Raw genomic sequence first — 14,227 nt, forward strand, 5'->3', positions numbered from 1 at the left:
GTTCTCATGGAGTAGCATCTTACTCTGAGAAAACCCATTGATTTTAGTAGGGCTACTTGTGGATAAATACCTTACTCTATGAGTAGTCCTATTACTCCATGTGAGTCAGGGAAACAAACCAAAAATATCCACAGCACTGATTGCCTGCCAGGCTAGATTAGTAAATTACCTTCTACTATTTTCATAACACATTTCATATTTTGGGGTGTAGCTCAGTCACTCCTAGCTATAATCTGTAGCGAACTCTTGGGAAAATATCATCTGGCCCTGAGTTACTGTGATTTATCAATTTGTTTCGATCTTACTTTTTTTTTTTTTTTTGATACCTTCGTATCTGACAATGCCTCATCTTGATTGCCTGTATAGAGCAGGTATCTGCCCATGTGCCTTCTGATGAAAACTGATGAAAAGAAGTTGCTGAGGTTTTCCCACACCCTTTCTTGTCTAAATGTCCCTACTGATGGAGCTCCCACCTCTTCTCTTTTGGAGACCATTCCACAGTCTAAAAAATCCCTCCCTGTGAAGAGATGTTTCTTGATATCCCATATAAATTCACCTCTGCATCTTTTGCTCAGTTGCACATTCATCAGATTATTCTGGAGCATCCATATTATTCCAGTTCTGGGTCAACCTACATTTCTCCCACTGCAGTTCATTCCTGTCCATCAGTGGTAGGGGCCTGAGTTCTCTCCCTTTGCTGTCCATTTATATGTCCATCAGCAGCACTTGCTACTTCAGTCCTGGGTTCCAACAAAATGTTGCTAATACCGCAAATTGTAACTTTCAGAAATTCTTGAAATTCCCTTTGAGGCTCTAATACAGGTTGAACAATACACCACAATTCTGATATACCACTTTCTTGCAATTTCAATTCCATGAGCTTCCCACAGCTCTGCTGCAGTCCCTCAGTCTTGGTCTGCTCTGCTCCCTCCCATGTCAGTCCTGGGATGCCTCCTACACATCTGCCAAAGCACCTCAACCGCGAGACATTTTTCTGACGTTGACCTTCCGCAGGCACCACCCCCGACATTTCCCCTGGTTATTATTCAATTAAGAATTAGACACCTCTGCCAACTCACTGTTATGTGTGAACTGAAGAGCTGAGAAGTTTTACACACAACTTCCTTCCCTAGGACTATAGGATATAAGGCAGCACGTACTAAAGCAATCAGGAACACTGTTGGAAAGAGACAGTTGTAGTTGGTTTGCATGTGTCTGAAATTTGTCAGCATTGCAAAGTGAGGGAAGATCAGGGCTAAATCCATCGTTTAGAGCTAGAAAATCCTAAACTAACTATTTTGTTAAGGAAATCTAAGGGGTTGCTTTGTGATTCTCCTATAGAGCACACTCCTCCCAAGCAATCCTTAAGGCGCACTGCTTGTTGAAAATGGACACTCGTAGTCATCCAAGATACTTTACTAGCTGCAACTGTTTAGTTTGTGTGTGGTTTAAGAATTTGGTTTAAGAATTGACTGCCATATACCTTTTGCCTGGCAAGTGTTTGTTCACTAGTGGAATGGATACCTTCCTATTTAACCCTTTTGCCATGTGTTGCTGGCAATTAAAAGAGCTAGATTTAATTACTATGAGGTTCCCTATAAAAATTTACATATCGGCTTCATCCCCCACCCAAAAACTTAGGAAAAACTGAATTCCCCACTATGTGCTCTTGACAGGCACTGCTTTCTTCTTGCAAGCCCTGAGTTCATTGCACAAAACAAACAAGATTTATAGGGGTATAGTGCCATGATCACCACCCACCTCTATTTCTGCTTCACCAGGGCCCCTTTAAAAAGTCATTCAGTCTCTGTTCACCTTCTTACCCCCAAAAGTCCTTTAATTCACACTTCACCAGACTGGCAACAGAGTTCTTCAAAAACAGATTTCAGAAGTCCCAAAACAAACACAAAGTCTTTCATCAGCTCCACATACTCTCCTGTTTTCTGTGGGTCCCTAACTTACTGCCAGGCCTCCTGCCTCTGGCAGTCCCCACTACTTCTCTCAGCCATCCACCCCTGCACCATCTGCTGCCTTTTGTATTTGAATGACCTGATTGCGCTCAGGTGGGGCTGATTCCTCTCAGCTTGTAAAATTAGGGGAACCTTAGCCCCAGGATCTCCAGCCCAAGGGCAAGCCACCAATGGGGGAAAGGGGATAGAATAAACTTGGGAAAGCCAGTAATAATTAATTAACAATATTTGTGTGCATATATATAAATAAAATAAGACTCCCCCCTGCCTCCAGAGTGTCTTACAACAGTCTTCAACAGAATCCTCCTCTCCTGGTGTGAGTGTCCAGTAAGGCAATGTATTCCTGCAATAGCCACTTCCCTCCTCCCACCTCTTCACTGCAGCCTCCCCCCCGACACACACACTCACTGTTTGAGATTGGTGGGGTCCAGAGTTTGTGCAGCTCCATCTCTAGCCACAAAGGGAAGGAGCAGCCTGGTCTGCTCTGGGGGCTTTACCACATGACACAGAGGTAGTGGTAATAGCTTAGATTGCTGGGTAGTGGGGCTTTTGTCGGGGTTCTTTATTTATAGTATTGCCCTTTGTGGCTCTAGCAACAGCCACCATCACCCACCTCAAAGCCACCTCTTGTTCATGAAAGCTTCCTCTGCACCACGTCTTTGCAAAGTCTTCAGAGAGGAAATTAGTGGCATATAGGATCCTAAACTGAGTCGTTGCCACCAGGCAGACACTCACATCAGAACACACAGTCACTTAGCTTTGTCCAAGGTCCACTCAAACATGCCAGACTGTGGATTTGGTCAGGGTGATCGCTTACTCCAGGCACATTTTGTACAGTTCACTAGCCCTTTCATTATCCAATAGGGATAATAGCATTTTAATACTATAGCACTTTATTCTTCTCTCGACCTTGCAGCATCTACAGCGAGGACTATGTCGGCTTAACTACATTGATCAGGGGGGTGACTTTTTCACACTGACATAGCTAGTTCAACCTGAATCTTCTTAAGTGTAGACCTGGTCTTGGATAGCTCTATGCCTGTTGCCCTACTTAAAGCCATATAGCCATCCTCATCTTCACTCTCGGCATCCTCTTGAACACCTTGTCTCAGGGATGAGCAAAACCAACTTGGAACTGTTTCATCTGTGTCCTCTGATCTAATGCTGTCCAGGTTCTCTGGCCATTGTCCAACTATTAAGAAATGTTCGGAAAACAAACATCGGTAAACTCCTGCTTTAGATATATAAAGCCCTGGTCAGTTCCTACCCCCAATACTCCCAGCCTCCTCAGTATTTTATACCCTATTGACCTGCGACATGGCTCTGCAGTTCAGATTGTTTGAGGGAGATTCCCCAGCCTCATATGAGGCCTCCCCTCTGTGGGTTCAAGCAATGGACTGGCAGTAAACTCATCAGACAGCCTCACAATCACTCAGGTCTCCTGGTCATGTTCTGGAATCTCCAGCAGTGGCTGGGCCAGAAGGTTTCACGTCCTCCTCAGAAATGTCACTGGCACAGTGCTTTATTTGCAATGCCTGAGCACACTCAGAGCTAAACAAATTCTGTAACTCTCATGGGGTGGTGAAGGAGTCCATGTTTCCACAATTTCTGAAAATGTGCTGTTGAAACAAGATGGCCTCTTTTATACCTTGAGGATTTGAGGTCTCCTGGGGTAATGCTACAAACAACCAAAGGCTAAGCACTAGAGGCCAGATTTCCAGCCTAGAAACCATCTCTGGTTCGTGGAGGTCCTGGAGTCCCACCACCCACAAGGTCCCACTCCCAACTGGGCCTACTGTAGCCTATAGGATTAATGTGCTTGCTTGCTTGCATATATATATTATAGTTTAAGTATTTGGTTTATTGTAATAAGTTTATAGATTTATATTAAAGTAAGTTCGGCTGTAATGCAAGGGACCTACAGGCCATATCCTGTATGTTAAGCTAAGGCAAAGTTAGTATATCTATATCTGGGACCTTTCACCCAGATAGAAAAGTTGACCTACATATTGACACCTTTCACCTAAATAGCAAGTCAACACCCATGCATATGTCTAAGACCTTTTACCTAGATAGATAGATAATGGAAGAATGGCATGGGGGGGAGGGTTCCAAGTTTGTACCCACAGACTTAACAGGAAGACCACAAGGAAAGAACTGAAATGACTAAAGAACAAAAATAACATGTGCGGACATACATGTCATCAATACGCACAAACATACTAGCCTATGGAGTAAGTGTACCCTAACATTTTTGTGGGTGAGGAATGAAGTTTGGGCATAGGAGGAAGAATTGCCGGCACTTGTGCCCTATAAAAGAGGTGACCCACCTCACTAGACTATTCTATTCTATCTATGACAACTACTACTACAGTAACTCCTCACTTAACATTGTAGTTATGTTCCTGAAAAATACGACTTTAAGTGAAACGATGTTAAGCGAATCCAATTTCCCCATAAGAATTAATGTAAATGAGGGGGTTAGGTTCCAGAGAAATTTTTTTCACCAGACAAAAGACTATATTATACATACATATATACATACACACACGCAGTATAAGTTTTAAACAAACAATTTAATACTGGTACACAGTGATGATGATTGTGCAGCTTGGTTGAGGTGGAGGAGTCAGAGGGTGGGATATTTTCCAGGGAATGCCTTACTGCTAAATGAACTAGCAATTGACTAAGCCCTCAAGGGTTAACTCTCACAACACTTTACAAGGCGCAGGAAAGGAGGGAGGGCAGACAGAGACACACACCTGTGTGTGTGAGAGGAAAAAAATGCGCATTTCCCCTTTAAGTAGCTGACCCCAGGCTTAAGTACACTGCCCTGTTAATTAAATCAGTTTGCTGAGACCTGAGACCCGAAGCTACTGGCCTAGAAGCTCCCTCCCTCCCTCGTGTGTCCCCCCTGCTCTATGGAAGATGGGGTAAGAGAGGTGCAGGAGCAGGGGGGAGGGGGAGACACCCTGACATTAGCCCTCCTCTTCCTCCCCTCCCCCTCTCGCACAGCAAGCAGGAGTCTTGGGGAACAGCTACAAGGCAGAGGGCAGGAGCAGCACATGGCAGAGGGGGGAGGGACAGCTGCTGCATAGGGAACTTAGGGGAGCAGGGAGCTGATAGGGGTCCACCCTGGTTCCAACCACCCACCAGCTAGCTGCAACGGGCTGCTCTTCCTGCAAGCAATGGACAATACAGGCGGCTGCCAAACGATGTTAGAAGGGAGCATTTCACAACTTTAAACGAGCATGTTCCCTAATTGATCAGCAACTTAACGTCGAAACAACGTTAACCAGGATGACGTTAAGTGAGGAGTTCCTGTATTAGCAGGCTGTACTTGTTTTCTTAACTTTCTAACTTCCAAGGGAACTAGGCTAAGATTGGTTTCCCTACTGTTTTTCTTAGTTTATTAGGTTTTGATTTTAAGTTTAAGTTAGTTATGTAAACTCTAAGTTAGCTCTGATAGCTCTTAGCATTAGCTTCTTCTAAGCACTGCATCTCTCACTCAAGAATTGAGAAACCTGAACCCCCAGAGGCGAGGCTGGTGCTGTGTCTCTTACCACCAGGTTATCAAGAAAGGGTGTGAGTATATTAACCAAAGCTTTGTAGCATATAATACTATATTACCATATGTATCTTTTGAATAGCAGTAATGCAATTGTAATTTTGTAACTCTGATTATTTTACCCTTTAATTACTACTTCATTTATTTTAATAAAAAGTCTTTATGGCTATATCTGCCTCAGTGTCATACCCCCAAGGGTCCTTTGTAAATTCTGTGGAGCCTGATTCGGGACAAGAACTTTTATCTTCTGATCAAACAGATTGGAGAGCCTAAAACCCATATTATCCAAATTAATATTAACACCCTAAATCAGGCAATATTACGCAGGGCCTAGATTGAGACAGACTGGTAGAGGTGAGCATGGGCAGGCTACAGAAGGGATCATGAGGGCTGGCTCACCCCTGGAAAAACAATCAAACACATGTGATGTGTGCCTCGGGGGCAGGGTCTTGGGAGACATAGAGAGGTGTGATTTTCAGACCCATCTCAGAGCTGATTGGTCCAGGGGAGGAGGACCTACCATTGGAAGGCTCAATTGTGCCCCATAGTACATGTTCAGTGGCAGGACATATGTCACACCCCTTAATGCTGATTGGTCCTAGGGCAGTGCTAAGAGGGGTGTGAACAGAGGTTAACAGGTGGGGTGTGGAAAGTTTGAAAGGTGGGGTGTAAGGGTTTGTCATAGAATCATAGAATCATAGAATATCAGGGTTGGAAGGGACCTCAAGAGGTCATCTAGTCCAACCCCCTGCTCAAAGCAGGACCAATTCCCAACTAAATCATCCCAGCCAGGGCTTTGTCAAGCCGGGCCTTAAAAATCTCCAAGGAAGGAGACTCCACCACCTCCCTAGGTAACGCATTCCAGTGCTTCACCACCCTCCTAGTGAATTAGTGTTTCCTAATATCCAACCTGGACCTCCCCCACTGCAACTTGAAACCATTGCTCCTTGTTCTGTCATCTGCCACCACTGAGAACAGCCGAGCTCCATCCTCTTTGGAACCCCCCTTCAGGGAGTCGAAGGCTGCTATCAAATCCCGCCTCACTCTTATCTCTTCTGCCAACTAAATAAGCCCAGTTCTCTCAGCCTCTCCTCATAAGTCATGTGCTCCAGACCCCTAATCATTTTTGTTGCCATTTTTGTTTTGTTGTCTACACAGAAAACTCCTGATTATCTAAAATCAGTTTTTAAACCGATTTAGTGAAACCAGTGCAAACCTCTTCACAGAGCTGTAATTTTTTTCAATGTTGATTTAGCTTAACTCAGTAAATTAGCAATTTAAAATTTTTAAAGTTTTTAGTTAACTGGTGCAAACTGTCTATGCAGACCAGGCCTAGGACATGAGAGAAGAACCAAGAGCCACAGCAGACCTGGCACCAGGAGACCACACAGTGTCTATGGAATGAGAGAAAATAAATCTTTACTGAGAGATCACAGTCCCATAATTCTCCCTCATGACATCCCTGTAAAGCTGCCTTTCATCCAAATGACCCCATGCCTCCTGTCTGACATACACAGCCATATCACGGAATGTCACCAGCATGTGAACTAATAAGTGACCCTACCTCCAATGACAATCCCACTACCCAGTGCTGAGTAATGAGGATAGGAAGACAGAAGCAGCAAATTGAGGGTGCCATAATGCTCCCAACATTGCTGGCAGGATCCGGATGCAGGGGCTCTACTAGTTCAGGATTTGGGACCTGTTTTATGTAGTGAGGTGGAAGGAGAAAAGAAAGGGGGAGCAGGGTAGGGAAAGCGGTGTTGGGGAAGAAACAAAGAAAAGGGACAGGATTGGTTATGGGGAGAGAGACAGATATTTAAAAAAAGTAGATACAGAGAATTCACTAGTTCGAGGGTCATATTAAATACAATTACATACAACAACAGAAACAAAAGCCTACATTAAAAGGATGTTAAGGTGGCAAAGTCAAGCACCCCAAAGTTACGAATTGTCAGAGTTAAGGCTGCCTGTGCAACCTTAGTGCATTATGATACAGTTTTAATTACTTGATCTTGTACTATTTTTTCAGAGGACCCCATCTCATTCAGTGCACAGGATGGATGGATGGTGCTCATGGCATGGGTAGCTCTTTAATATTTATTTTTATACACATCATTCAATGTGTGGCTCCCCACCTTATTTACCACACACCATACAAACCTTGCACTAAATACTGAATTGGTCATTTCCTCATGGTTGTTTCTGTGATGCTCATCACTCTAATATCTGAGTCGCTCCCAGCCATCAACGAATTTATCTTCACAACACCTCTGTGAGGTGAGGGGTTATTATTCAAAAGTGTCTATTAATTTTGGGTGCCCAATTTGAGAGACTTAGGACCTGATTTTTCAGAGTACTTAGGATTATATAGCACTTTATATGTTCAAAGCACAGCTCCCATTGACTTCAAGTCCCTTTGCCAACGCCTGGAGGTGCTAGAGCTTCTCAACAAAGCAGCTGTGAGCATTTCTTAACATGGACAAGACAACATATTTTTCTCTTCTCATTCTTAGAAATGGTGGAACTATTTTAGCTGAGACTTTCCAAAAAAAATTAGCGTGAGGCAGACACCTGCCATGGAAAATTTCAGTCCAAGTGGTTAAGTATGTGAAGATCATGAAAACAGAATCTTCTAATGGAAGGGGTTGGGCAAACTTAACTATAGGCACTGCTACCAACTCTGCCTGTACTGAATTGTGAAGTTCATTCTCTTTCTCGTCCCTAAACCACACTGGTATTTTTTCCTCCTTTTCTGTGCTTTGGGGAATTCTCCTTTCCCAGTTCACAGTCCAGATGTTTATGTGATCAGCACTGGGCTCTCTTAGGCCTGGTCTACACTACGGGTTTAGGTCGACTTTAGCAGCGTTAAACCGAATTAAGCCTGGACACGTCCACACAACGAAGCCCTTTCTTTCGACTTAAAGGGTCCTTTAAACTGGTTTCTTTACACCACCTCCGACGAGGGGATTAGCGATAAAAACGGCCTTTGCGGGTCGGAATTGGGGTAGTGTGGACGGAATTCGACGTTATTGGCCTCCGGGAGCTATCCCACAGTGCTTCATTGTGACCGCTCTGGACAGCGCTCTCAACTCAGATGCACTGACCAGGTAGACAGGAAAAGACCCGCGAATGTTTGAATTTCATTTCCTGTTTGCTCAGCGTGGAGAGCACAGGTGACCACGCAGAGCTCATCAGCACAGGTAACCCTGTTGGAGTCCCAGGATCGCAAAAGAGCTCCAGCATGGACCGAACGGGAGGTACGAGATCTGCTCGCCATATGGGGAGATGAAGCAGTGATAGCTGAACTCCGTAGCAGTAAAAGAAATGGAAAAGTATTAGAAAAGATCTCCAAGGCCATGAAGGACCGAGGCCATAACAGGGACACACAGCAGTGCCGCGTGAAAATTAAGGAGCTACGGCAAGCTTACCACAAAGCCAGAGAAGCAAACGGAAGGTCCGGGGCAGAGCCGCAAACTTGCCGCTACTACGCGGAGCTGCATGCGATCCTAGGGGGTGAAGCCACCACTACCCCAACCGTGTGCTATGACTCTCTCACTGGAGAAACACACAGGGAAGACGGTTCGGGGAACGAGGAAGATGAGGATGGGGGTACTGTAGGTAGCTCACAGCAGCAAGGAAGCGGAGAAACCGGTTTCCCCAACAGCCAGGATATGTTTGTGGAACCAGTAACCCCCGAACTCACCCAAGACCCTCAGGGCACACAGGAGACCTCTGGTGAGTGTAACTTTGTAAATATTTGTAAACATTACAAAAAAAAAAGCAAGCGTGTTTAATGATTAATTTGCCCTGGCAATCGCGGCCAGTACATCTACTGGAAAAGTCTGTTAACGTGTATGGGGATGGAGCGGAAATCCTCCAGGGACATCTCCAGAAAGCTCTCCTGGTTGAAATGGGGTGATTTTATTAAGGGGACATTCAGAGGCACCCGTTCCTGCTCTTCTGAACAGAAATGTTCCCCGCTGTTAACCACGCGGTGGGGGGAGGGGTGAAGTGATCATCCCAGAGAATCGTGTGTGGGTGTGTGTGGGGGGGGTGGTTTACTTGTGTTTGTGCCGCATGTTAACCGGGAAACCGCAGCCCCTCCTTTTACATTGAAAACCCATTTTAAATGGACAACCCAATTCATCCTTGATATGGGAAATGCGCTGTTGTTTGCAACCTTTCCCGCATGTTAAGAAGGTTAAAAAAGCCAAAACACTGTGGCCTACCATGGCTGCCTGCAAGCCGAAATATGCGACCTTGTAATGAAAGAGTGTACCCATCGTTCTCTAAAATGTGTCTTTTTTATGCATCCGAAGAAGTGGGCTGTAGTCCACGAAAGCTTATGCTCTAATAAATTTGTTAGTCTCTAAGGTGCCACAAGTCCTCCTGTTCTTCTTTTTTTAACCACCTCTCCCTTCTCCTCCACCAGCTGCAAATGTTTCTCCTTCGCAGAGGCTAGTGAACATTAGAAAGAGAAAACGTAGGACGAGGGACGATATGTTCACGGAGCTGCAGATGTCCTCCCACGCTGATAGAGCACAGCAGAATGCATGGAGGCAGTCAATGTCGGAGATGAGAAAAGCCCAATATGAACGAGAGGAGAGGTGGCGGGCTGAATGGCGGGATGAAAAGAGCAAGTGGCGGGCTGAAGACGATAGGTGGCATCAGCTTGCAGACAGACGGCAAGAGTCAATGCTCCATCTGCTGGAGCATCAAACTGATATGCTCGAGCGTATGGTTGAGCTGCAGGAAAGGCAGCAGGAGCAGAGACCGCCGCTACAGCCCCTGTGTAACCAACAGCCCTCCTCCCCAAGTTCCATAGCCTCCTCACCAAGACGCCCAAGAACACGGTGGGGGGGCCTCCGTCCACCCAGTCACTCCACCCCAGATGATCGCCCAAGCATCAGAAGGCTGGCCTTCAATAAGAGTTAAAGTTTTAAAATGCAGTGTGTCCTTTTCAATCCCTCCTCCCCCACCCATCCCAGGCTACCTTGGCAATTATCCCCCTACTTCTGTGAGGAACTAATAAAGAATGCATGAATGTGAAAAAACAATGACTTTATTGCCTCTGCAAGCGGTGCTCGAATTGGGGAGGGGAGGGTGGGGTGCGGTGGTTGGTTTACAGGGAAGTAGAGTGAACCGGGTCGGGGGGTGGGGGTTTGGAGGGTTCATCAAGGAGAAACAAACAGAAGTTTCACACAGTAGCCTGGCCAGTCACAAAACTCGTTTTCAAAGCTTCTCTGATGCGCACCGCGCCCTGCTGTGCTCCTCTAACCGCCCTGGTGTCTGGCTGCGCGTAATCAGCAGCCAGGCGAGTTGCCTCAACCTCCCACCCCGCCATAAAGGTCTCCCCCTTACTCTCACAGATATTGTGGAGCGCACAGCAAGCAGCAATAACAATGGGGATATTCTTTCCGCTGAGGTCTGAGCGAGTCAGTAAGCTGCGCCAGCGCGCTTTTAAATGTCCAAATGCACATTCCACCACCATTCGGCACTTGTTCAGCCTGTAGTTGAACAGGTCCTGACTCCTGTCCAGGCTGCCTGTGTACGGCTTCATGAGCCATGGCATTAAGGGGTAGGCTGGGTCCCCAAGGATCACGATAGGCATTTCAACATCCCCAACGGTCACTTTCTGGTCCGGGAAGAAAGTCCCTTCCTCCAGCTTTCGAAACAGAGCAGAGTTCCTGAAGACGCGAGCATCATGTACCTTTCCCGGCCATCCCACGTTGATGTTGGTGAAACGTCCCTTGTGATCCACCAGGGCTTGCAGCAGCATTGAAAAGTACCCCTTGCGGTTTACGTAGTCGGTGGCTTGGTGCTCCGGTGACAAGATAGGGATATGGGTTCCGTCTATGGCCCCGCCACAGTTTGGGAATCCCATTTCAGCAAAACCATCCACTATTGACTGCACGTTGCCCAGAGTCACTACCCTTGCTATCACCAGGTCTTTCATTGCCCTGGCAAATTGGATCACAGCAGCCCCCACCGTAGATTTGCCCACTCCAAATTGATTCCCGACTGACCGGTAGCTGTCTGGCGTTGCAAGCTTCCACAGGGCTATCGCCACTCGCTTCTCAACTGTGAGGGCTGCTCTCATCTTGGTATCCTGGCGTTTCAGGGCAGGGGAAAGCAAGTCACAAAGTTCCATGAAAGTGCCCTTACGCATGCGAAAGTTTCGCAGCCACTGGGAATCGTCCCATACCTGCAGCACGATGCGGTCCCACCAGTCTGTGCTTGTTTCCCGGGCCCAGAATCGGCGTTCCACGGCATGAACCTGCCCCAGTGACACCATGATTTCCACATTGCTGGGGCCTGTGCCTTGTGAGAGGTCTAGGTCCATGTCAATTTCCTCATCATTCTCGTCGCCGCGCTGCAATCGCCTCCTCGGCTGGTCTGGGTTTCGCCTTGGCATGTCCTGGCTCTGCATATACTCCAGGACAATGCGCGTGGTGTTCATAGTGCTCATAATTGCCGCGGTGATCTGAGCGGGCTCCATGATCCCAGTGCTAGCTATGGCGCCTGGTCAGAAAAAAGGCGCGAAAGTAGTATCTGATGGACCAGGAGAAGGAGGGAGTGCGGGAGGGAGGGAGGGCCGAGTGACGACATGACGTACAGGTACAGGAACAGGGAGAAACACAAACAACTGTCACACAGAATGGTCCCCCCAAAGATTAAACTGAAAACCCTGGGCTTAGCAGGCCATTGATTTCACGGAGGAAGGGGAAGCAAATGAATACAGAACAAATCTATTTTTTACATCTTAAGCTGGCAGCCGACGGTGCAGCATGAGTGATAGCCTCTCCAGTACGATGATGATGGATACCAATCATAATATACCATCGTCTGCCAAAAGGCAAGGGGCTGCTGCTGTGTAGTAATGCAGCCCCACGTCTGCCAGCCCCACGTCCGCCAGCACCCAGCATCGCCCTCGGCCTCTTCTGGGTGCTTAGCAGACAATACTGGGCAATTGGCAGAAAATAGTATATTACGATTGGTAGCCATCATCATCGAAACATGTCTGCCCAGGTGGCCATGATTGACAGCCACTCCAGTATGACGACGATGGGTACCAGTCATAATATACCATCGCCTGGCAAGGGGCTGGTGCAATGCAGCCCTACGGCTGCCAGCCCCACAGCTATCACTCATGCTACACCGTCTACCGCCAAAAGGCAGTTAGCAGCTGCTGCTGTGTAGCAATGCAGTCCCACGTCTGCCGGTACCCAGAGGTCATATGGTGACGGTGAGCTCAGCTGAGCTGAGCGGGCTCCATGCTTGCCGTGGTATGTTGTCTGCACAGGTAACCCAGGTAAAAAGGCGCGAATCTATTGTCTGCCGTTGCTGTGACGAGGGGGGAGGGGCCTGACGACATGTACCCAGAACCGCCCGCGACACTGTTTTGCATCATCCGGGCATTGGGATCTCAACCCAGAATTCAAAGAAAAGGCGCGAAAGTAGTATCTGACGGACTAGGGGAAGGAGGGAGGGCGGGCCAAGTGACGACATGGCGTACAGGCACAGGGAATTAAAATCAAGAACGGTGGCTGTGCATCAGGGAGAAACACAAACAACTGTCACACAGAATGGTCCCCCCCAAAGATTAAACTGAAAACCCTGGGTTTAGCAGGCCGTTGATTTGACGGAGGGAGGGGGAAGCAAATGAATACAGAGCAAATCTATTTTTTACATCTTAAGACGACGGTGCAGCGTGACTGATAGCCCTCGGCATCTTTCTGGGTGCTTGGCAGCAAATACGGGGCGCTTGGCAGTTAGTGTATGATGATGGTCTTCAGGCCTATTGCACGATCGGCTGCTTGGGGAAGACTCTGCTAATGTGCGATGACCCGACTTGTAATAGGACAGTTAACAGTCGTAATACACCATCTACTGCCAAAAGGCAAGCCCCACGGCTGCCAGCACCCAGATCGCCGATGAAGGCTACCAGTCTACTGCACCATCTACCGCCAAAAGGCAGTTAGCAGCTGCTGCTGTGTAGCAATGCAGTCCCACGTCTGCCGGCACCCAGAGGACATATGGTGACGGTGAGCTCAGCTGAGCTGAGCGGGCTCCATGTTGTCTGCACAGGTAACCCAGGTAAAAAGGCGCGAATCTATTGTCTGCCGTTGCTGTGACGGGGGAGGGAGGGGCCTGACGACATGTACCCAGAACCGCCCGCGACACTGTTTTGCATCATCCGGGCATTGGGATCTCAACCCAGAATTCCAAGGGGCGGCGGAGACTGCGGGAACTGTGGGATAGCTGTCGGATAGCTACCCATAGTGCAATGCTCCGTAAGTCGACGCTAGCCTCGTACTGTGGACGCGGTCCGCCGACTAGAGCACCTAGAGCATTTTATGTGTGGACACACACAATCGGCTGTATACAACCGATTTCAATAAAACCGGCTTCTATAAATTCGAACTAATTTCGTAGTGTAGACATACTCTTAGGATCATATATTGCCTCCCAGCAATCAATACCGGACTACCAAGTACAGTAGAATCCCATTTATCTGATCTAATTGGGACTGGGGCCAGATTGGATAATCAAAAATTCAGACAGTCAGGAGAATGGGCAAAGAGCTTTCTATCCGTTATTTTAAGATGCGGCATTGCTTTTAAGCTAGCTGATGCCTCCCAGAAAAGCATTAAAACATAGCTCCCTTCTTATCTCCTTAACAGAA

Source organism: Chrysemys picta, chromosome 1 (genome assembly GCF_011386835.1).
Source record: "Chrysemys picta bellii isolate R12L10 chromosome 1, ASM1138683v2, whole genome shotgun sequence".
Lineage (NCBI taxonomy): Eukaryota > Metazoa > Chordata > Testudines > Emydidae > Chrysemys > Chrysemys picta.